At 50.0% G+C, this 25,073-nt stretch overlaps 1 protein-coding gene across 4 annotated transcripts in view; it reads left to right on the top strand.

Moving 5' to 3' along the window:
- LARGE1 (LARGE xylosyl- and glucuronyltransferase 1) overlaps positions 1 to 25,073 on the top strand; it is a 453,793-nt gene that overhangs the window by 28,205 nt on the left and 400,515 nt on the right. The window contains exon 1 of one of the 4 annotated variants that reach the window (XM_045186935.2): positions 14,510 to 15,114. The exons of the other annotated variants lie outside the window; for them this stretch is intronic. The gene's annotated coding sequence lies outside the window, so the exon portion shown is untranslated. Of the gene's footprint in view, positions 1 to 14,509; positions 15,115 to 25,073 lie in introns of those variants that run through there. 4 annotated transcript variants of the gene reach the window in all.

Genomic DNA, 25,073 nt, shown 5'->3' with positions numbered 1-25,073 from the left:
TCATCATCTTAAGAAATACTAATAGGTACTAATGATTTTTTTCCAGATAAATTAACCAGGCCAGAGAGGGTAGGCTACTTGCACCTGCCTCTCCCGTTAGATTGACATCCTCCATTCGTTTTTGTATCACTCGCACATAAAACGGTGCCTTGCACATAGTAGGTACTAAAAGATATCTGTTCAAGCAAAAAAAAAAAAAAAAGAATAAATCTATTAAAAAGGGAATAGTGGCTTCACTCACCTCCATATGGAAGTCATAGCCCGGTAAGGAGACAGATTCCGGTTCGGATCCTCATAGAACAATGAGGCAAACTCAGAGGTGGAGGTGTTAGAAATATTTTAGGGGTATTTGGAAGCGCACAGAGGGGGTGCTCTTGATCTAGCCTAGAAAGGTTATGCCTTCTGGAAGTGGTGAGCTCTGAAATGAGTCTTACATGAGGAGTCTGAATTCGACAAGGGAGAAGCAAGGGGCTTGCCTGCAGAGGAGACGTGAGTGGACATGAGCCACACACACACTGGTCCCCAGCATAGCTCCTGGGACACGGTGGTGCCCAGTTGTCAGTGCTGGGTGAGGAAGGCACTGGCAGTGAACCTTCTGAGTGGCTGGGACCAAGAGATCAGTGAAAATTCTAGTCTCCGCAATCTCGTAACCTCTGTTCCCAACTTCCTAAAGGCTTGTCACTTTGGGGAAACGGAGGCAACACACCCAAAGGAGTCGTGACTCAGTCTGTCCTAAACAACGTTAGGAACTGTTGTCCAATCAGGCGGCTCATCAAGAAGATAGTGATCACCTTGGGTACATGTCGGATTCTGCAGGTGAAACATGAATTTGCGGCAGCCCACGGTAGCCCAGCCCTCATTAGAGCTGTACCCAACGACTCCGCTTCTGAGATTCTTTCCTGATGAATCACTCTCAGCGACCCAGGCCTGAACCCCAGCCCCAGCATTTACCTGTGAGAGTTTGGGGAAGTTCCTTAGCAGCTTTCCAGGCTTCTGCCCTTCCCCTGCGAAATAGGGATAGAATCCACATCCTAGAGTTGTATAAGTTAATTTGTTAAAATATAGCTAGGGTTTTTTCTTCTCGTTTTAGCACCAATGATGTGCCTGGCATTCTTTTTAACCTGGGTGTGAATGGGTTTTTTTGACATTTTGAATCCTTCCAAAACCCCACGGGAGAACCATGATGATGGCCCCCACTTTACAGATGGCCTTTGACAACTTGCCTACAAGCCACAGGGCTAGTTAGGGGAGAGACCAGGATCGGAACCCCCAGAGTTGTGCTCTTAGCCCCTAAGCTGTACTGACTCTGTTCACCTGGCAGGTGCCTGCACGTCCTTAGTTCCCCATCCTTTTCTCTCTTTTTAAAATTGATTTTAGAGAAAGAGAGAGAGGGAGGGAGGGACGGAGAGAGAGAAAGAAACATCGATTTGTCCTTCCACTTATGTATGCATTCATTTGTTGGTTCTTGTATGTGCCCTGACTGGGGATCAAACCCTCAACCTTGGCATATCAAGATGATGTTTTTACCAACTGAGCTACCTGGCGAGGTCTTCTCTCCTTGGCAGACCTGACTGCCATTGTTCTCTCCTGGTCCTGGGGAGCCAGTGGGTCTGCGGGGCTGGGAAGGCTGGGCGGGCTCCCTTTAGCACTGGCAGGGCCGGTAATCAGTGTTTACCGAGCATTTATCATCTGTTTACCCTCGAGATCGCACCCTTGACCCGTAGCAGGGGGCATATCTGTTTTCCTAGACCACACTGGATTTCTGGCACGGAGCTTGGTTCCTTGTCCACATCAAACAGCCCGTGAATATTGAAAGAATGAATAGATTTCCGTTTACCTCTCTCCTCCCCTGTCTTCCTGTCATTGGAGACCACCCTTCAGTCAAGATCCCATTCCTGAGCAGCTGACTCAAGCCAGGCAGCTTGAGCCTGTCTGTTCCGAGGGCATGTTCTGTAGGTGGAGCTTCCTTTCCTTTCTGCTGCTGAGCCCCGGTGGGGGTCCCACGAGGCTGGGGAGGTGGGAAGCCCACCTCCCTACATCAGATGCTCCCAGTGGATGCTGTTGACATGATTCAAAGACCCTATTTGAGAACCTCTGACTTCTGCCTCTGCTAGAACTTCAGAGGGGGCCAAGAAAAAAAGTTTAGGGAAACCGTTTTGTAGAGTTTCCAAATTTGTATTATTTGAGCTCCAATCTTTCAAATTTATGAATGGATGGACTCCAGAGGGTAGGCTTTCTTTTCTCCCATTGGGGAAAAAAAAAATGTCACAAATGGTTCTAAGGCGTGCTGGGTCGTGCACAACAGCCTGCCTGGCCCAGGAGGGAGCGAAATTCCTGGACCTGTGCCACGGAATTGTCAGACAGCTACCCTTGCAAACTTGACACAATTAAAAGGAGAAGATGATACAATTGAATAAGAATCTTTTCCATTTATATTGAATGAGGAGGCTTGAGGGGAAAGCGCCTGTAATTAAAAGGAGAGCCATGGTGCTTCTGATGGGAACTGGGTACGTATTTTAGAGGCAGATGGCCCCTGTTCATGGTGCCGAATTCTACTTTGGAGTCTGGGGCGTCCTTTGGGGGAGTGAGGTGTGGTGCTGGACGGAGCTCAAGCTTTAGGGTCAGGCAGACCTCGATTTAAATCGGGCACTTGACTAAGTGTGCGGCTGACTCATAAGCAAGCGGCTAAAAACACCACCGTTTTTCTCATCTCTCAAATGGGTGAAACACTTTACGAGACCGTTGTGAGTCATGTGTGAGGTTGTATTTGACGGTGCTGTGTAGGTGGTGGGGCTCTGTGTATGTTGCCCCCCCCCCCCCCGCCTGTGACCTGAATGCTTTGTGTGACTAGCGATGTTACCACGTCTACCCGCTGCACACACTCCAGCGCATGGATGGGAAGGAAGATGGAGAGGCTGTTGGAAATGCAGCAGGGAGGGATATTTTTGTAGATTCTAGAAGATTTTGACAAAATGGAAGGGAAGAAGGCAACCGAGCTTCTAGGAGTCTGTTTGTCAAATAGTGTTCCTTGGCGGGCTTGCAGGTGTTCGCTGAGACTTTTTTTAAATTCAATATTTTTCATTTACACTTTTTAAAATCGACATTTTGATGTCATCTCAAATTAATATAACTACCTTCTGGGTCATCTTCTTGACCACTTATAACTGGGTACTGGCCCTGCCTCAGAACAGCCAGCCGATGGGGGCAGAGTGAACGAGGCTCCCCCGGGAAAGTGGTTCCACGTTGACCTTCCTGTGAAGTTCATCTAAACTTGTACTGATGTTGAACTTAATTTTAAAAAAGGTACCTCGTGAGTTTATTTTGCATCCAGGATTGTTGTAGAGTCAGGGGTCCTGGGCATTGCCCCTTTGCATGATGCTCAAGGGCTCTTTGCCAGGAATTCTGTTTTCCTTCCCCCCCAGCCCCCCCATAACTCCCGCTCTCACCTCAGTTTACTTACCACTTCCTCAGCCTTCTCTCAACACCTTGCCCAGGTCAAAATTCACTTTCTGTGTTTTTAAAGACCTCTGAGGCAGTTTAGTTTCCCCAGTTGATTTCGACAGCCTCTGTGGGATGTTTTGGTAGATTTCTCTCGTTGGTTACCGGTAATTGCTGGACCGGAAGCTTTGCTCGCCGGGTAGTCTGCTGTGCTCAGCACAGCGCCTGGCACTTAGCACTCAGTAACTACCTGCTATTTAAATACTTCTTTTATTTTAGTGTTTTACAGTTTAGTGTTTCAATAACATTGGAATAAAAACGATTTAAGCTAAAACTAGGGTTCCTGCCAACCTCTTTTCCACACATGTGGCCCTGGTCACTCAAGTTCAAGGAACACTGTGTAAGAGGAATTACTTGAAGGGGGATGGCTGAGCTCTGGGGTGAAAGGAAGCAGGAAGTAGGAATGTATCTGGTCCACGTGTCCCTGCTGAGCACCTGGGGGCAGGGCTGCCCTGGGCCAGGTTCCCAGCCTACAACTCACCTTGGCCACTCACTTACCTGAGATGCTGATGGGGGTGCTTTGTAATTCAGGGCCACTGTTTCTGGGTTTGGTGTCTCCTGAAAGGTCCTGGTAAAGGCTGCATTCATGTCTTTCATGATTTGGGGAGACCTGGGCTGCAGTGCAAGTAGAGAGTTGTGTAGCTCAGGTGAAACCATACTCAGCCCTGGCGGGTAACGGAGTTGCTTACATCTAGAGCTCCATCTCACAGTGGTCAGTGCTCACTGGATTTCTTTATACTCAGAACTTTGTCTTAACAGCCTTTTACAGGTCACAAAGCACATCAGCAGGCTTTTATTGTTCCGCCGGCATCCCAAGGTCCTTCCCACCACGACGTGATCTCCAGGAGGGATTGGCAATCCCATTTTGCAGATGAACAACAGACCGAGGTTTAGAGGGGATTCATTGGAACTTGGGGCTTAGGACTTCAGGTCTTGTGACCTGCCTCCTGCCTGTGGCCATCCAAAGGAAGGGTGTTTGCCTTCTCCGGGCTCCTGGGCTCTAGTCTCAGAAAGGTTCACCTAGGACACCAGTTTGCAATCATGTGGGTCAGTAGCAACTTAATTTTATTTTGAGTAACTTAAAAAGGGGTAGTTTCTGCTCATTTCTGTGAAAGATGCCGTTGCTTGTGGAATACACACCCTTGTGCCAAACAAAACTGGGTTTGAACGCAAACTTCGTCACAGCCCGGCTTGCGTGGATTACGTGTCATCCGAGCCTCCACTCCTACGGGGGTAAAACGGGGACTCCAGGGTCTGGGCAGAACAGGAGGATGAAGGGAGGAGTTAGCATTTGAAAACTGCCTTGCTTGGCTCTCACACCCATTCCAGTTATTATTCTCATTTCCCCAAGGTTTTTACTGTCCTTTTATTAACAGGGTTTTTGTTTTGTTTTGTTTTTTGTTTTGGTGGAAAGCTTCCCAGACGCATGTGCTGTTGGTACCATCACGGGCTCAGGTTCAGGTTCAGGGTGACGGCCTTCATGCTTGGCAGGCACCTCAGAAGCTGCAGGGAGCTCAGGATTCCGGGAAAGGGAAGGGGGTTGACCTGAGCAGTCAGGAAACCTAGAGGTGCTCCTGTCATTGTCCCTCAGAGATGAGGGTTGGCTTTTCAGGTCAGTGCGTGTGTTTCCCTAAGACGGTGATTTGCGGGAGGTGGGAGGCCTCCCTTCCCTGGGCAGGCAGATTAAAGGCCAGGTGCCAGCCCTGGGCAGTGTAAGCGGTGACCTCAAGAATCTGGCAGCTCTGCGGGATGGTGGCATGTAGCCTTTCAGGGCCTCCCCCATATGGCCTTGCCTGGTCTCCCACAGATTGATCCCTTGCTTAGCTGTGACATTCCAGCCAAACTCAACAGTTGCTCGGAAGTGGCGAGTGCTTTCCCACGTCGGGCCCTTTGCCTGGGCTGGCACGGTGCTAGGGCCTCAAAAGAAACGTGGGGTTTCATAAGGTGGCAGCTTCTCCCGGGCTGACTCACCCCAAGCCGTAGCTGTGCGTGAAGGCCACGCTTTTTAATGCCGTCCGAGGAAGGAGGTGGCCCAGGATGGTCTTTGCAAATGTCCGAGTGCTTTGACCTGTGTGCGCCCAGCAGCATGGAGGGATGGCTCAGAAATGACCGGTAAATGGAGTCAAGCGTTGTGAACGGAGGCCCGTGGTGTGGGCTGAGTTCCTGCCCTCGAGGACTTAGGCGGTGGTTGAGGGTGAGCCAGCTGAGCTGGGGAGCAGAGGCCACCCTGTGCTACACCTGCATCCGGATCTTTTGTTCGTGTGTTTGTTTTGATTCATCACACAAGTGTCTGTTGAGCATGACTGTATGTGAGGCTCTGCTCCAGGGGCAGTGGGTCCAGCTGGCTGTTAATCCGGCTGTTAAAGACCCTGTCCTCAGGGGCCTTCTGTTCTGGTGGAGGGAGGGAGACTGGGAAACAAAAGACTGGAACACTGAGTCTCTTGTGGAATCGGTACGTTCTCCAGGGCACCGTGTCTGCCCCACATAACGCGCCTGTGCAGAATGTGCACCCATACTTTGGCCCAAACTTTCAGGGGAAAAATGTCTCGTCTTAATTTTTTAATTCCACTTTTATTTATTTATAGCTAAACACTTGTTTTTTTGTGTTGTAAAGGAATTTTAGCATCTATTTTTGAACGTATTATGGTACAAGAAATTTTATGTAACAAATAATTACAAAACATAAGAACAGATACAAGGTGTTTCAGGCACAACCCATGTATAATGTGCTTCCTTATTTTTCCCTCAAAAATTTGGCCAAAAAATGTGCTCATTGTACACGGCAAAATATGGTACTTTCTCACAAGTACAATGGGATGAAAGAAAGCCTAGGTGGAAGGGAGGAGGGGGGTTGGGTATGTGTATGGGGGGGTTACGTGGGGGGGGCAAGTTTGTAAGTTTAAGTTGGTCATGGAGGGGTTCTCAGAGAAGGTGATTTGAGCCAACACCTGAGAAGGTGAAGGAGTGAGTCATGGGGATGTCTGGGGGAAGAGCTGAGGCTGAGGTCAGTGCAAAGGCCCTGTGGCCATTTCTTAGCTTCTAATTAGAGACCTCAAGGAGGTTCAGTGGCTAGAAGGGAGGGGGCGTGGAGGAGAGTGGGGATGAGGTCAGAGAGAAATGGGGGTCCAGTTGCCCAGGGTCTGGTGGGCTGGGGGCCATGGAGGGAATGGCATGAGCCCACCCCTTTATGGGGGTCCACAGGGCTGTTGCAAGGTGGTAGCCAAGCATCGGCCTGGCCGCGAGTGGCAGGCAGCTCCCTCGGCACAGCCTGGTCCTGGGGGCTTACTCATGGCCCGTCCACCATCTCACACGGGAAGGGTTCTGCACGGCTGAGAAGGAAACATTGACAGCGGGGTTCCCCCTGCACAGCCTCCTCCATCGCAGGCGGCCCGGTGATCTTTCGAGATGCTCTGACCCAACCTTCTTGTGTTAATGATTCAGAGACAGAGGCCCAAAGTAACGAGTTTTCTCATTTTCAACATAATTCATCCCGCATGTGTGTCATGCCTCATGGCCCCTGTGGATTTGTGAAGAGGCTGGGGTGATTTGTGGTCCAATGTGAGGAAAATTGGATTATGGAGCGATAAATTAAAAGAGTGCTCCATCAGTCTGCTGAAATCTCCATAATTTGGGGGTCTTGCAGTTCAAGGTAATCTCAGCGAAGAAAGTAGAGGAACAAGGGAAGAAAATTAAAATTCCCACTCAGTTACGTGCACCTCATTGTCAGATTGCATCCTGGGAGTTTACTCGAAATGCTGAGCGAAGTAATTAAGTGCATTTGAGTGCTCTGGGTGATGTAGGGAACTTGTATTTGCATAGCACATTATATACCATATTTAGTTATTTTATGTGACAGAGGTCAGCAATGCTATTCTGGTTTCACATCTGATGAGAGGGCCTTTGCCTTCCACGATGAATTTCATCTCTGGTGTTTTTTTCCTAAGCTTTAACAGCGCCCCCTGCTGGGAGGTCCCCTGGCCGGCCTGTGCTTTCATCCCCGCCCCCTTCGGGACAGCTGGGGGCAAAGGTGGTAGGTAGCCCATGGGCACAAACTGGATGGAAGTTCCACTGGCTTTATACACAGGCATTTCATTTCACTAGGTCACTGTCCTTTTTCACGAGCAGAAGGACAAGGAGTGTGGAAGGACACAGGCGGGTTTGCTGGTGTGGAAAGGGCGGTAGCAGCTGCTCCACAAATGTGCGGTGGGAAATGTTTCTTCATGTCGTCTGTCAGTCTCTGCTGTTACCGCCCCGGAGACATTTGTAGCACCCGCCTGGTGTCCTGGAGAATGAGCCCCGGATATCGGTGCTGGGTGCTGACACCTTCACACACAGGAAGGGGTCCCCCACTCCAGGTTTGCTATTTCATTAACTGCTCCCTGTGAACTCACTTCCCCAACCCTCACACTTAACCTCGGTGACCTAGAGGGGTCTTTTTCAAAGTGGGACCTGTGGGTCTGTACTCCGTATGCCAGTTCCACAAAACCTTTAAAGTTTTGGGGGTTGTAAAGTTTTAAAGTTGGGGGTTTATACTGTGAGGAGAAACGGAAAAACAGACAAACAGAAGAACATCACTGTGATCTTTTGCAATTCAAATGTATTTTCATAAAATAAGACCTGGGCATTGTGATCAGCTTCCCCCACCCCTAGGAAAGGGGTCGGTTTATTACTCACGTGTGAGAAACTTGGTTGTAACTCTAATTGTTTCACTTTTCATTTCTCAAATTCCTCTGTCAGTGGCGAAGCTCGGATCAGCCTTCCCACACAGATGCTCACCTTCCCTTTGAATCCCCCACCTGCTCACCCTGGGAGCGGGAGGTGACATCGCCTGGTAGTTCAGCACGGGGACCCCTGCGGCTCCAGTGCCCACGGCAGCCTTTGAGCAGTCTTGCTCGTTAGGCTGGACAGTAAGCCGTGCGACTTGTTTTGTGCTCAGAACTCCTTTTCCAGCCCCAGGGGGGCTCGTAACTGTGCTTCTAGAAACCTGGTACATGCATAGGAAGGCATCTGGAATGCTACAGACTCTCCATATGGGAGCCTGTCAGGGAATGTCATAGCGAGTCGGCCTGGCAGCTTCTGTGGCATCTTTATTGAACATTAAAAAAAAAAGAAGAAGAAGAAGCTGCTTATAAAGTAGAAGGGGATGATCTGGAAGGATAACATTTATTCTTTGCAAGCAGGAACCTGAAAAATATATCAACATATACAATAAACCTTTCCCTTTTTCTTCTGTCCCTTTGCTTCTGCACTTACTGCCTGTGCCATAAATAAGAGCAGCAGAGGTGACAAAAAGTTCTTGTGAAAAATTTTCCCAGAATTTGAAAGCAAGATCTAGCTGCAGGTCCCGATGAAAACATCTGTACCGGCCCGTGTCTGGAAGGTTTGGCTAAAACTGTCGCGGAGGAAAGGAGACTTCCATTGCCCGGAGGCAGCTCTGTCTTGCTGAAGTGGCCAGCCTTGTGGGAGGGTGTGGGAGGGTGAGCCCAGCCATCAGGAAGAGGTCCTCTGGATGGCGAGGACTGGGCGCGGCTTGTGCAGTGAGAAGAAGCAGGCCCGAGTCTTAGCTCTCTGTCCTCCAGCTTGGAAACCCTGGGCGAGGCCGTAGTCTGTTTCCCACTCGAGCCTTAGTTTCCTTGTCTGAGAGCTGGCATAAGAACAGCAGCCTCATGGGATGGCGAGGGGCTCCAGTGAGAAAGTACGACCAAGTTCCCTCCCACACCTGTCTGCTGTGTAGAAGCCGTGGGTGGCTGAGAGTTTGGTCAAGGCTGTGCTCCCATCTGGTCTGACTTAGGCCCACATATTCAGAAGAAGGTGGCCTGTTATTCAGGGTCCAGAAGGCTGTGAGATTCTGTCTTTTGCTTCAGCTTAAACCTGTTTTTTTTGGCCACCCAGAAATGCTTTCCTGCTAGCGTGGGTGGGCACAATTAGGAGTGCTTGATTAACCCAGCAATTAATAAAAGTGGAGAGGTGACAATTGCTGTTACCAAGCTACAGTCAAAAGCGATGCGCTTGGCCTCTCTCCATGCAAACAGATTGGTGGAGAAGCTCCCAGTGGGGAGGAACATCGGGACACAGAACAGGGAAGCTGGTTGGGAAAAGGTACTCAGAACAAAAAGCCAGGGTGTCAGAATGGGCTGGTTGGTTGATTATTTCATTCAAGCAACAGATTTTTTTTTTTTTTTTTTTTTGACTAAGCCCTATATGCCTGATGATACTGGGCCAGGAACCCAGTATCATATACAGATATGTGATAGCTTCTCCTGTGAGGAGGCTCAGACTGAGATCGTGTCAAATGATCTCACCCTTTAAAATGCAGCCACCCACTGGTGATCCTGGTAGCAATAACTGAATGTGAGATCTTCACTCTTCCCTGGGGTGATGGTGTGGAGAGGTCACTGTTTTAAGGACAGATCAATAACCTGGGTGAGTTTGTGTGTCCAGCCCCGGGGAGAACTCAGCATCTCCTTAGGGCTGGAGGCAGATCGAGGCTCTACCCTTTGTCAGCCACATGACCTCAGGCAAGTCACTTCCGCCACTCCCAGCTGCTTTACCCATGGAATTTTGTCTACAATGTATTTATGTGTCAAGATGAAACATTTATCTTAAGAACCGAAATGAAGATGCCTTTGAAGGAGGGAACTACCTTTGTGTGGGGAAAATACCTTGATAACTTTAGGACATTGCTGCCCAGTAGAAATGTAATACGGCACTACATGTAGACTTTTAAATTTTCTAGTGGCCACATTAAAAAAAAGTGAAAGAAAGTAGGTGAAGTTAATTTTAAGAATATATTGTATTTAGGTCAGTATAACCAAAATATATTTAAAAAATTATCAAGGTATTTACATTCTTCATTGTAAACTAGGGTCTTTCAGACCTGGCGCATATTATGCATTTAAGTGTTCGGGAGCCACACTTGGTTTACGGCGACCAAAATGGACAGTATGGGTCTTGGGGGGAGACAAGGCCACAAATCAAGTGGCTGTACAAGGAAAATGAGTTTTCTTCCTCCCTTCTCTCTTGTCCTCATTCCTCCATCTTTCTCTCTCTCTCTCTCTCTATTTGGTTCCCCTTTGTGAGAGGGGTGAGGCGGTAACTGCCCAGTGGAGGCCACAGCCAAGGCCTTGTGTTCCGGATTCCTGTGGAAAATGAAGGCTGGGAAAACCTCACTGGAATTTACAGAGACCGTGGGAACAATAGCAGCTGGAGCCTGCCGAGCGCTTGCTGTGTGCAGAGCTCTGTTCTAAGCACTTGATGGAATTGTCTTACTTAATCCCCAGACCCTTGAGAGGTCATCATTTCTTCCATTGTGAAAATGGGGAAACTGAGGCACAAGGCAGTTGAGACATCCAAAGTCACACAGCTAAGGTTTGAACCCAGGTTATTTGTCCCTAGAGCCCTGCTGTGCTAGTTGCCAACAGGAAATCTTGGAGGAAAAAAAGCAAATCTTAGAAAAGGCTTTGGGCTTCCATTCGGCATGACCCGGGTGGTTTACACCAGAGGGCTAGAGGCAAGGAGACCCGCCCCTCGCCCCCAGGGATCATCTGGACAAGTCTGAACCTTGCAACAGTGGTAAGGTGACATTATGTGGCAAATGCACCATCCTGGGCACCATGGTGCACAGTGGGGCCTCTATAAGTGGCACCTGTTCCCTTGTCTTCAGGCTCACAATGTAAGTTCTTTTTTTTTTTTTAAAAAAAAAACAGGCTTTCTTAGTTTTTGTTCATATCTCGATCCATCCCTGGTACATATTAGCTGCTCAGTAAATATTTATGAAAGTCAGTGAGGCTGCGTTGGCCTCACTGGATGGGATGATCCCTGAGCCACCGGGGGGGCCCCAAAAGAGGACTGTGCCGTTATGTGGTGGCCTGGTATTTACAGCCCCGGGTGAAGGGCCTCGTGTGGGAAGAGGACCTGCGTGTTCAGATCCAGAGTTTTTACTTGGAGCTAACACAGGCCAGCTTATGTGTCCTAGGCGAAAGCTGTTTCTGGTTGGTTTTCCTAGTAAATTTTCTAAAAAGATTTTATTTATTTATTTTTAGAGAGAGGGAAAGGGAGGAGAGAGAGAGGGAGAGAAACATCTATTGGTTGTCTCTCACTCGCCTCCAACTGGGGACCTGGCCCGCAACCCAGGCATGTGCCCCAACTGGGAATTGAACTGGCAGCCTTTCGGTTCACAGGCAGGTGGTCAATCCACTGAGCCACACCAGCCGGGGCATGTTATTTGAGTAAATTAAAAAAATTGAAATATAACGTTATACAAGCAGTCAAGTACAGAGTGCATAGTGTGCAGCTTGGTGTATTTTCGCAAAGGGAACCCACCTTTCTCACCAGCTCCCACATCAAGAAACAGGACATCACCAGCACCACTCCGCCCACTGTCCCTTTGCCCCTCCCATGGGAATCGCTGTCCTGGCTTCTGACTCCATAGGCTGCTTTCGTGTGCCTTCGCTTTCGAGCAAGTCCCAGAGATTGGAGTTTGGGGGCCCGGTTTGTTTCAGCCCTGCATCACTGATGCTCTCCAGGGTTGGTTTCTCTCTAACCTGGTTCTTGTGTCCATTTCACAGATGAGAAACTGAGGCTCACAGAAGTCCTGCAACTTTGCCGGGGTCTTGTGGCTTGAGAATGGATGAGTGATTCACACCCAGAGCTGTCGTGCTCCCAGGCCTGTGTTCCTGGCCAGCCCCTATGTTGTCTTCTCTGACCTGTTGTACAAAATCCACAGGTTGAGGCTGAGATTGCAGGACTGATCAGTGTCCGGGGCGGGGGTACCGGGGTGGGCACAGCTGCTGTGAGTCTGCAGAGGAGGGACCAGCATCCCTCCTCAGAGCCCAGGGTGCTGATTTATCCCCAAGGCATGCTCCCAAGCCCAGGGGGACTGAAGGCCACGCCTTAGCTGCCAGAGTGGCTTGGCTGGTGGAGCGCATCTGGGATGGGGCTGCAGGAGGCTTCAGCATGCGGGGCATATGGGGTCCTCATTGCCCCCCGATCTCTACCTCTGCTTGCTGCTGACAAGCATGCTAGGCTCTGGCAAAGGAAGCTTTCAATTAAATAAATTCAAACAGCTCCCTGCCACCAAAGTGCACGCTCTGGGTGCTGCCAGTTGTGAGCTACATTCACCGGTCTCCTGCTCTGAGGCCTGTCTGGGGCCGCCGCCTCCGAGCGCCTTGTGTTTCTGCACCAGTCAACGCTCAGCGGATGGAGCAGGAGTGGCAGGTGGGAAGGGCTGTCTCTGCCCAGCCTGGGGGCTGCTCGGAAATGGCTGGAGGTGGGCATATGGATTTCAGGCCGAGGAGCTTTGCTCTCCCTGTGGCACAGCCTTCTGCCCCCACCGTTCCTCAGTCAAGAGGGACAGGTGGTGGCTGTCATTCTGCAGTTGGCCCTGGCCACAGAGAGATTCGCCAACTATTCTGGAATGCAGATACCCCCAGCCTCTCTGGCTTGGAGAATGCCGCTTGACCCATTAAGCCTCATACAGGCGGTTTCTCAGCCTGGCTTTCTCTCCCATACAAGGGTGGTAGACAGCAGGCGGAGATAAAGGCTATTACACTGGGTTTCAGTTAAATTTCAGTCCTGAAATTTAATTCAAAAAGGCAAAATAAAGTCATCCTTCTGGGCAACGGTTCTTATAAAAACAAAGCCAACCTTATTATAATACTGCTGGCCAGTGAGTTTGCTGAGCGGTTTGCTCTTCGCTGGCCATGGGGCCTGGCATCAGAGATGGGAAGGTGTAACTGGAGCCAGGTGGTCTAGCGGTGAATCCTGCCTTCTCTGCTCAGCTGGGTGCCCTTGGGCCACTCACCTCTGTCCATCTGTGAGATGGAGATCGCAGCAGCCACTGCCTCTGGGAGCTGTGTTCATGTAAAGCACGTGGATGACGGTGTGGTGTGTTGAAATCTCAGTGAACATTCATGTAATGAGATGATGATGACACGCATGCAGTCCATCATAGTCTCTGAGCAATCTGGTATGTGCGAGACAGGTTGGCATTCCTAGTTTACACACAGGGAAACTGAGGCACACCCAGGGTCAGTTTGCGGCCCGAGGCCTCACAGCCAGGAGGTAGCGGAGGCGGCCTTTGAAGCCAGAGCTGTCAGGGTGCAGGGTTTCCGGTGCGTGGCGGGGACAGCCATCGTGTTGGCTTACCCAGGATGCCTCACCTAAGAGTGACATTTACTTCCGAAAAAGCAACCCCTCACCCACAAAAAATTAGTTCCAGTACAAACAGGACAGACTTAGTTATTTTATAACCTACTTACAATAAGCACGGTTAATGTTTGTTGAGTGAATTGCCCGGTGTCTGTCCCTGGTTTCCTTTGCTCTGTTGTTTGGGTTGAGTCCTGAGACCTTCCTGGAGAGTTCTGAGGTCGGAGTAGAGCTGTGTCTTTTCTCTCCATGGCTGACGTGCTCCTGGAAGATCCCTGGCTGAGCGAGGACAGTTGCCGTGGAGTCTTAGGAGCAGCGAAGACCCACTCTGATCTCTGCTCCCCGTGTCCTTCCTGGGGGGGTGTCCATAGCCCTGGCTGGCTGCGCCCTTCTGACCTTTATCGCCTTTCATGGCTCATCCTCAGGAATCTTCACAAAGGACCGAATCAGCCAGGAAAGATGAGGTTTTGGCTTTGACAAAGGTAGCACAATCTGTGGAAATAATGTACCATTTTTTCATCTAAGTTCCCTGAGTGGAGGCAGGGAAATAGATGGCCAGAGAGGCCTAAAGACGGAGGGAGAGGGATAAAAAGGCAGTGGGGGTGGGGAGGGGAGAGGAAGTGTCAGGGTGGGGGTGAGAGGGGAGGAGATGGGCAGAGGCTGGGGGGGGAGGTGAAATTGGGGCCCTGTACTTTCCTTGGATATTTGTGATGTGAGAAGGCAGGCAGGACAGAGTGGGAGGCAGATCCCAGCCTGGTGGGAGGGGCGGGGCAGGTGGAATGTGAGCTGCGGGCAGTGGGAGGGTGAAGAATCGCACGTGAAGGTGAGGGGGGGTCTGCAGGTTTAGTGCCCAAGTGGATCACAGGCCCCCTGATGAGTGCCCCTGACTGGCCAACTCAGGCCCACTGTTGGCCACACAGCGGATCCCTGGCAAAGCTTCCCACCTCCCAATTCAGTGCTCCTCGGTTGTGCCATGTCACCACTGAGGGTGGTGAGGAGGGGGGCGGAGGGAGCCAGAGCTTGCTGACCCGATGGGGCTCATTGGTTTGGCTGGGGAGACTGTGGTCAGGCCCACTGTTGGGTGCCTTCGTACATCAGAGCTTCCTGGGGTGCCCAGCCTTTGGTGCTGAGAGGGGAGCGGGGAGGTCACCACTGGACACCATTCAGGAGAGACCACACAGACTCCACGGTGTGGCTCGTCATCCGGGAACAGCACATGCTAATGGAGACTGCCTCTGTCGTGAGCCGCTCGTGCCAGGGGGGTTAAAAAAAGAACTACTCATGCCCGATCCAAGGGCCGTTTGTGGGCAGTGCAGAAATAATAAACCCAAACACAGAGTCGAGCCTTTTCAGCAGTGAGGTTGCGCGCCCTCGCCGGGCCAGATCCTGCCAGCTCGCTGAGGTCGGCACGGCTGGGAGAGGCAGCCAGTTCCGGCCTGTCCTCAAGGGCCGCCCTGTTGCAGGGCAGAGGTGAGTGGGCATGTTTTCTAGTAAAAGGGTCAGGCTTTCCTGTAAAAGGTGTGTGTGGTTGTTTTCTCAGCGAGGTCAGTTCCAGGAGTCTTTGCCAGGGTCCCCACATTCTCTCCAGGAAGACCAGCTCCTACTGGGAGCCTGGCTGGCCTCACACTGCCCCCGCTCAGCGTCTGTTCCACACGTGGCCTGAGGACTTGTTTCACAGGTGGGGAAATTCAGGCCCAGGGATGTAAATGACTTGCTCAGAGCTTGTACCATGGCTTTGGTGGCAGCAGTGATAGCAATGGAGAAGGGGAGCTGCTCTTTGTTTGCCCGGGCCCTGCGTTAAAATCTGGGATGGTGAAGACTGCGTTAATATTGCCATACTGGCTAACGTTTCTCGGGTGTCTTCTCTGTTACGTATGGGGCTCTGAGTGGCTTTGGCGCTTGATCTGGGAATGACTCCGTGAGGCAGATGCTGTCATCCCTTTGACTGGGTGAGTGACAGGGGAAGGGTCAAGTCAGAGCCTGCATTCTTTCCACTAAGCCACGCGCTGCCTGATGACCATGCCAGCGCGCTGTGTGTGCGGTGACCCTGAGGGTGGACGAGTGTGGCCGGCAGGAACGTGGGTGCCAGAACACATCTCTCTTTCAGAGCCTTCTCCCTTGGCTCCCAGGCCTCCTCGTCCCCTCCATTTCTGACACACCTCTCGCCCCCCATTTTTTTCCTAGTGCTGTTCCCTCCTCATTGATGTAGAAATAGTGTATTTCTGTATCAGCAAATGAAGGAGAGTTGAGCTGAGTTAATGCTAATAACCAATGACTAGTTATCTATTCCTTTTAGTTTGGCAAGCCTCTGACCCTGAAAATATTTTTTCTTAAGGTGAATAACGAACTCCATTCCCTTCATTGTGAATTAGTGATTATGAAGATTGAGTGTGGCTGAATGTCCCGCATGTCACCCTGTGGCTCACGTTGTGAAAAATCTAGTATTTCCAGGAAAAGTTGCAGAGAGAAGGAAACAAAGGAGGAAGGAGGAAGGAAAGAGGTGTGTGTATGTGTGTGTATGTGTGTGTATATGTGTGTGTGCATGCAGGGGTGGTGTTGGGGTTAGCCTTAAAATAAGAAATAAGTTTAAAGTTGAAGATGCAAGTTCAAATGTCACCTGTTCTGGGCAGATTTAGTTACCTATTCCCCGCTCCAAAAGCACCTTCGTTCTGACTTCAGTGGTGGTTCTGGCCAGGATATAGGGCAACTGGGCCATGTTCATGTCCTTCCTGAGCTGGGGCTGTATCTTTTGTCCTCCCGTTGCCTGACCCAGTGCCGGCTCATAGTAGGTGCTCATTCAGTGTTTCCTGAAATGACTTAATCCATAAAAGCTTTGAGAGAGAGTACCTCTCCTTCACTCTGCCTGTTGAGTACTCTCAGTAACGCAGTTACTCCCATCCTGATTTCTCTCGTCCGTGTGGACCTGGGTCAGTTTTAACTGCTAACATGAACTGATTTGAATTTAATTTGAACTGATGGGATGTATGCAAGCCACTGTCCATTTAATTAGTGAGTTTGTGTCACCAAATAAGCATTGTAAGGGCCACTAAGGGCAGAGCTATTTGCACTATTGGGCAGTTGGAATACAAAGTTGAGAGAGAAGCCAGGATGTGGGTTTTGAAACCAGACCATCAGGGTTCAAGGCCAGATTACACACTCTTTTCTGGCTTTCGTTGCTCATAGTAGGTAAGAGCCAGATTCTGAATCTGTGTTTGAATCCTGACTCTATCACTTCTGAGCTGTGTGACTTCAGGCAAATTCCTTAGCCTTTCTGTGCCTCACTTTCCTCGTCTTTAAAACGGGATAGCTTCATGGGGTTCAGGGTTTTTGGTGGGGTCAGGGTCTTTGTGGGGAGTAAACAAGTTAGTACCCTGTTGATACTGGTTACTGCTATTAATTGAGCTTTATGTTCTGTGTAAAACCCGGCTGCTTTGGTACCTAAGTCTTCACAGAATTGTGATGAGGCTGGAATCAGTTTCCGGTGGCTGCCAAAGGGAAGTACCATAAACTGGATGGCCCAAGACAACAGAAGTTTATTGTGTCACAGTTCTGGGATCTTGAAGTCTGAGATCAAGGTCTTATCAGCAGGACCGTGGTCCCTTGGAAAGCGGTGGGGGAATCCTTCTTGCCTCTTCTCTGCTTCTTGTGGTTTGCAGGCAACCACTGGTCTTCCTTGGCTTGTAGACGTGTCACTGCAGTCCCCTGGCATCATGTGGATGGCCACCTTCTTATAAGGACACCAGTCATACTGGATAAAGGGCCTGCCCTCCTCCAGTGTGACCTCATCTCATTATATCTGCAATGACTCTTTCCAAATAAGGTCACTGCGTGAGTAATTAGGGGTTAGGACTTCAGTGTGTCTTTTTTAGGAGGACACAATTCAAGCCATACAAGGATGGAACGAGAGCATCCACAAGAAGCAGTGAGCATAGAACTTGAGACAAAACAGGAAGTGTCGGCTGTGCCTGGCATTGTTGTCACCCCATCATCATTATCACAGTGACTGCCCTTTGCTGGTAGCCATGGCCACTCTCTGAACATCTTTGAGACTCGTGTTTTAACTGTGTATGAAAACCTGAAGCTTCCCATGTATGAGCTGAATGGAATAACCCATCTTATGGGGTGAGCTGGTTCCGTAACCTCCCTGATCTGCTGTCTCTGAAGTGGGGGGAGGAGGAGGCAGGGCCACCTCCCAGAAGGGACCCCATTCCAGGAGGAAGTGAGGGCGAGTGTGGACTGGTGGCCCAGGCTGGTGCTTCTTGCACTGCTGCTTCATAGCTCAGTGGGGACGAGGCCCCATCTGTGCCTCTGCACAGACCCTAGAAACCTCCTCTTTCCCTTCCCATGGGGTCAGCGAGCTTCAGGGGCATGTGCAGCCGTGAGCCAGCTTGGAATTTCCAGAACCCCCTAGTTGCTTTACAGTCAGAATGGAAAAAAAGAAATCTTTTTTCCCCCTACTTGGGAGCTGAACAGATTTGCTACATAGACGTCTGGATATCTATGGAAACAGTCCTAATTTTAGCCCTGCCGCACTTAATGCCAACTTGGAGAGTGCAGTGTTGGGTCAGGGCCCAGGGACTGGGGAAGGTGAGCTGGCCGTGAGGGTCAGAACAAGCCAGTGGGAGGGGATTGGCCAAGTCTAAGCTGTTGGCTTAAATCTGGAGGGGCTGGTCCCAAGGAGGAAACGGGTCTGAGGGGTGGGGCCTGGAGAGATGAGCACTTTTCAAGAACTAGTGTTTTGAACTAAGGGATCTCCCTCTCCTCCCTGCACTTGCTCTACCTGTCTAAATTCTGTTAGTTTTCAGCCCAGTTCAGAAATTTATTTCCCCCTTCTCACCTTTTTCCTCAGCCACTCCTGCCCCGAATTTCCATTATCTTTTATAATTCTGTTGAAGCATTTAGGCAACCCGTTTCGTTTTGAGATGAATTCATGTCCCCCATTTGTTTTGGAGCCCCTCAAGGTCAGCCATGGTCACTGTCGTGTCTGTAAGCTGAGTTGCCATGGAGTAGCCGTGCGGAAAATGAGTAACCAGTGGCATCAGACATGATTGGTGATGTTCGGTAGACAAGACCAGGGGCTGTAGGCAGCTACTGGAAAGGGACATTCAGTGAGTGAGTCCAGTCAAGTATACAGAAATGCTTTTGATGGGAAGAATTCACTTGGATGGGAATAGAAGTTGCTTGTGATTCTGTTATGGACGTGCTGCAGAGGGCTGCAGGCAAGAGGAGGCCGTGCCTGGTGTGGTGGGTGTTGGGAATGACGGGGGAAGGGGGAAATGGATGGAGATCATTTTAGGAGCATTGTTTCTGTCCTGCAGCCCTGTCGGCCACCCCCCTCTGTGCCCCCCTGCCCCTAGCTAGGTCAACTCCTAGCAGAACTCATTGTAGAATATCAAACACAGGAAGAACCTTAGACATCATCTGTCCTGTGTGTTCTGAAGTGTGATTTGCAAGGTGAGAATTTTTACGTGAATACTTGCTGATTATTTTAATGTGCATATATAAACCACATGCAGCCAGCCTCCCAAACCTGTCATTTCTCAGGTGTTACTCCGTAGGGTGAGGCAGGTCATGGTCGCTCCCTCTCACAGATCTTGAGGATTACGAGGTGGTGTTCCCATCTGCCCATGGACCTGGGAGACCTGTAATAAGCAAGCGTCCCGTTGTGACCGCATGGAAGTAAGGCTTGTGCAGATGAAGGATTCTGGTATGAATTCTCGTACTGAATTTCCAGATGCCTTGTAATCTTTCAGCCAGGTGAAAAGCAACACAGTTGTGGTAGAGTGGGAAGGTGGTGTGCAAGGGATTGCAGGGTGGGCGGCGGGGGTCTGTTTCAGCACCTTCTGTGACTGATCAGAAGGTGGGCGAGGCAGAGGTAGACCAGATGGCTGATAGCTAGTGACAACATTTGGAGCGTGAACTACATCTCTTCCTGTTGGCTGCCCATCTTGACATACTATTAGAATAGATAGAATATAACCTCCGTAGTTCCTACCGAACACTTGGGCACTTTATTTAAGTTTCCTCATTTACACCATTGTGCAGCAAACACTGTCTTCCTTACTACACGGCGCAGGGGAGCCTGAGCCTGGACTTGAAGTAACTTGCTGCGGCCCTTCCTGCTGATAAGACATAGACCCAGTGATTCAGCATAGCCCCCTCCCATGGCGTCGAGCTGTGTCACAGGGAGCTGCACACCTGTCAAAATGAGCTTTTAGGTTTTGGAAACAAAACACACGCAGAGATGTGGTGCCATTTGCCTCCTCCCTGGAAAGTTCTGCCCAGTCAGTAATAAAACCAGGGCCCAAATGCAAGTTGCTCAGGCCAGCAGGCCAGTCTGAGGGCTGGGTGGGAGTTGCCTGGGCAGTGGGATGCCTTTCTCTTGGGTGGCTCCGCTTGTCCAGGACCAGCGAAAGGCTATTTGCCAGGTTCCAGAGGTGAGTGCTGGCTCCCCGTAGGCTTGGGTCTCTCTGGGTGCTACAGAGGGTGTGAGCAGCCCCAGCTGATGGTGTGAGTCAGAGCAGAGCCCAGAATAGAAGCTGGAGGGCATGCATGTAAATGCCGTCTCCGTCCTAGTCATTCTGGTTAAAGATGATTAAGCTTTTACACATAACACTGTGTGCAGATTGCTCTAGGATCATTTATTAGTGTCACCTGGCAACAGCTCTCTGAGTTAGCCACACCCACCATAGGGTAATTAACTGGATCTTCCAGGGCCAGCCCGCTATATGTACATTGTCAACTGTCCTTTGAGCTCATTTATTCTTTCACTCATTTGTTCGTTCATTCGAACACTTTTATTAGGCACCTCTTTGGACGTAGCTTTATATTCGACAGCATTTCCTTTTCACCGCTGGGAGTGTTTAATATGTGGTAAACACAGAAATGCTGGTGTTCTGGTTTGCATCGGTGTGCCTCTGAAGTCGCCCTGTCTGTGCTGGGGTTGGAGAGCAGCCTTTGCCTGGCCCTCATTAGGCCTGGGGTGACTCTGGACCTTCTCCTGAGTCCCTGCTTGGACAGTGCTTCTCCCAGAATCCTCGTGGGAATCCAGGTTCTGTCACTAGAAGCAGACGTGAAGGCCTTTTGTTCTTATTCTGCTGGGGCCCATTATTTCCCCAAAGTATACTTTCCTGATATACTGATGTAGTCCCAGGTTGTGGAGTTTGTGTCAAGCCCTTGCCTTTCTTTCCGTATTTCAAAACTGGCTATCTTGTGGCGCCCTTCTGAAAGTAGCAGGCGTGGTGATATGCCATTGTCAGGTCTGAGTTTGCAGGGGTCGCTCCCTTGAGGGGGGTAGGTTTTTCTCAAGCCCCGGGCCTGATGCATGGCTGGCATGGGGCATACGGTGATTCTAGGCACGGTCTCCTGTGGGATATGCCGGAGTTTCTGTCCCATCTAATCTGTTACCATTTTCTGTTTAAAATGAGATTTTGTTTCCGTAGGAGAGCATTAATTTCTAATTGCTGACATGTACATATGGACGACCGTAAGAAAGACTTAAGTAAGTATTTCCTTAGTAGCCTCCATCCAACTGAATGCTATTTAGCTTTCTCTTTCGGGGACCCCATCATGTCCTAGAGTCGCGTGTCCCTCAGGAATGTTTATTGCTCAAATCCATTGAACTCCAGCATTTTGTTTTTTCATCAATTTTTTAGTTTTTATTTTTTATTGTTTTTAGGTGTTCTTTTTGACCTCCCTCCCTCCCTTCCTTCCTTCTTTTCTTGCTGTTTGAGCATCAAAAGCTAATAATGGATTTTCTCCTGACCTTGAGGAGAGTCCATTTCTTTTGGCTTCCAGCTTCAAACATAGGGGCCATGTGGGCCATGAGGGGAATCCCAGGGGTTGCTGAGCTCTGTCTGCTCCAAAAACCTTGACTTAAGATGCTATTTTAACCTTTCTTGCTTGCTCTTAGCCAAAGAACAATGGGAAGAAAAACAAAAATAAATGTAGTTATAGACAGGTTCGTCTGACAGGTAACCTTGGAGGGGCCGTGTTTATTTTCCAGATCCATGTTTAGAAACAAATGAAACAGGTGTGTCCGACATTTGTAGCACACCTGTTGTGTGCCAGGTAAGATGCAAAGCGTTTCCAAAGCCTTTTTATTAATCCTCACAGTGACCTTTGCAAACCACCACTTTTTCAGCTGGGTGAACTGTGCTTAAGTGACTTGCCTACTGTCACCTGGCTCAGGGTGGGAGGGCTGGCCTTGGGCTCAGCACCGGCCTCCTCTGAGCTCAGGGCTGCGCTCTGGTTCTCCCCCGACAGAGACGTAATGACTTCCTCACATTGACCGGGAATGACTCTGAGTGCCAGGTCCAGTGGGATTTCCCCTGTGCGTCTGTGCTCCTTGCTGGTGGTCGGTAGATGTCTCTTTGCCATTCCTAGTTGCCGCAGGGACCTCAGGGGTTTTGTTCCAGCCTCTTCATTGGTCTTCACGGAGGCCCTGAGAGGGAAGGGACTGCCTAGACCCCGCACACAGCTAGTTGCCCGAGGAAGCGTTCCCGTCCCCCTTCTGTGGAGGGGTGTGTGGCGGTCTGCATGGAGAACATTGTTAGAGGAGCACGTCCACCAAGACCTGTGACAGCCCCGACTCAGCACTCACTGTGGTGGGACCCTGTACATGGAACATTCTGGAACCCCTTCAGTGGATGTCTGGGGTGGAGCTCTCTTCCACTGCGTCCCGGACCGAGTGGCTCTGTCTCTGTTCTAAAACCAGGGGCCACCCTTATGCATACTCGTCGCCAGGGGCGGGTCCACTGGAGGCCGGGCAGTAGGCAGGCCTGAGGCACAAGGCACTTCTCAGAGTCCAAGGCTGAGTCCTGGCTCCATCATTTACTGTTTGTGTTCTGTGTCTCCACCCCTCTGCCTCCCGTCCACTCTTCAAGACCCAGCTTAAATGTAAGTCCATAAAGACTCCCCTCTCCTGCTCAGATGGAAAGCACCCCTCTCTGTCGGACGCCCCGTGGTGCTGCCACCATCCGCTGGCATAAAGTGTGTCGTCTTTATCAGGCCACAAGGCTACTGGAGGGCAGAGTCTTGCATGACTCAATGTGGTACCCCCCCCCCCCGCCACACCCCCACACCCCCAGCACCTTCCCCAGCTTTCTGTTTCTAGTTGGCACATAATATATTTTAAAGTGTGTGACCTGTAAATATATGAATGACTATTTTAAAAACTAACATTTTGGGTTTTATATGTAGCATAAGTCACAACTGTCTCCTCCCAAGATTCCTTCTGTCCTCATTCAGACCAGTAACAAAGGCCATCTTTGTTAGATTGGTCTTTATTTATTTATTTTTAATAAACCAGGGACACTTGGGGAGAAAAAAGTGATTTGCTTTCTTTATAATTAGCCTTGCTGATTAGACTATCTCTTCCATTATGTTCTGTTTTTACTTTCCTGGAATTTATCAAGTGGCCTCTTTTCTGCCAAGGTCACCCTTCAAATGAGAAAGGGCGTCTGATGAAAGCCCTGGGGAATTTACTGTGTGTTTTGTCAAAACCAAGGAGCTTGGGGGAGAGGGCCGATGTGAGGGGAAGGGTGAAAGGTCAGCCCTTGAGCCATAAAAAGGGGCCTTCACACTGAGAAACTGAAACTGGTGCTGCCTGGACAAGATTTGTGTTGTGATCGGCAACTGCTAAAGTAATTAGTGGTCACTTTTATTTCTGAGTTTGTTTTATATGTGACAGAGCTTCCGGACCAGCTCCTAGTGGCTTGTCTTCTACGCCCAGGGCAAGTGTCTTTTATTTTTTTTAAGGACGTTGACAATTGCACTCGTCAGCTATGGCTTTATGTTACCTATTTGAATGTGTTTATTTTATTTATTTACTTTTTTATACAAATGGATTCCACAGTCTATTCTAGAGTGTCTTGGTAGACTACTTCATTCCCAGGAGGCAACCTAATCTTGTTTGGAATCTGAAGGCGTGTTCGGTGAGGCGGGGCTGCACATCCAGCTGGCCCTCTTCCTGCCTGGTTGGTTGGTTGGGACTCGGTTGGGGACATCTGAGAGCAATTTCACTTTTGCACTCACTTCTTGTCCTTAGCTGAGTGCCAAGAGTTATTCTATGGAGGGGCGGGAGGATCCCTGGAGTATTGAGAGCAAAGATCAGAAGGAAGTTTGCTTCCACCCACCCATCCATCCATCCATCCATCCACCCATCCATCCATCCATCCACCCATCCATCCATCCATCCACCCATCCATCCAATGAATAGTTTGCCCCTACCCCAGGCAGGTTCTGTGGATGCAGAAGACGAAGTCCCATTCCTGTAAACATGCTGCTGAAATGAAGCTTGTTCCAGCTCCGTTTATGTAGGGAGGGAGGCATCCTTGCTACCTTAGGCATACTTTCTTAGGCCTCACAGCTCTCTGTGAGGTAGGTCTTACACACACACACACACACACACACACACATCTGTAAGTGCACTGATGTGTGGTGTTTTGCAAAACAGTTACAGTGAAGGAAATAGGCAATTGGGGTTAGAAAATAAACTGCCTCTTCCCAGCTGTGCGATATTGAGCCAGGGACTCCAGCATTCAGAGCCTCATGCCTGCCTTTGCTGAATGAGGCTGGTGGTGGGACGGCACCTCGGGTCACTGAGATATCAAGGGAAGAAGTGCTTGGGAAATGGCCTGGCTGCAACAGGGAAGCACTTGGTAGGTGGAGCTGTAACAGGGGAGGAACGAGTTTCCTCTAGCCTCTAAGATTCAGAGGCCGTGCTTGTGAAATAAGCTGACAGATTAACAGGGGAGAAGTGTGCACATTTAACTGAATATTAAAAGTTTTAGGTGGCAGAAGGGTAGAGGGAGGGAGCTTTGGAGAAAGGAGAAAATCCCCACAGAAGCTGCTAGGATGAAAGGCTTTTATACTATTCGGACAAAGGGTACATTTGCAGAGAGGTGACAATACTAAGGAAAGGGGACTTGGAGCTTTTTTAGGGGCAGTACACTGTAGGAAGGCTAATGGGTGGGGGCACTAATGATAGAAAAGGGTTATTCAGCAAGGTCTGTTTACACACATTCTCCCTGGTGCCATCTCCATCTCTGATGATAAGGTTGCCCCGTCCCCCTGTGTGGGAGGGGTGGGGGGCCCCTTCACAGGGCAATTTCTGCCCTGCTTTCAGGCCGATAGGGAAAGGGCAGAGAGCCAGCCTGTGTCTGCTTTTTCCTCAATGCCTTCTGCTCAACATGGTCCTTGTGCAGAGCAGCGTATTTTGGGGTGGTGTATTCTGCACCCCGACAGTATGGGTACACAGACCTGTTGTAAACCTGGGAGAGCGTGAGAAAGCAGAGGCTCTTTCTGACTTCAGAGCTCACACTTTCGCCCACGAGCCTGGAGTCTGTCCTGCATGAGGACGACCTCTGATCCAGTTTGTGTTGGAAAGGCAGCTGGTGGCTGAGAATCTGGGGACCCAGGGACTCCCT

Source organism: Desmodus rotundus, chromosome 3, assembly GCF_022682495.2.
Source record: "Desmodus rotundus isolate HL8 chromosome 3, HLdesRot8A.1, whole genome shotgun sequence".
In the NCBI taxonomy this organism is placed as follows: Eukaryota; Metazoa; Chordata; class Mammalia; order Chiroptera; family Phyllostomidae; genus Desmodus; species Desmodus rotundus.
Note: the sequence above shows the minus strand (reverse complement) of the source record. Positions and strands in the feature narration are given on the sequence as shown.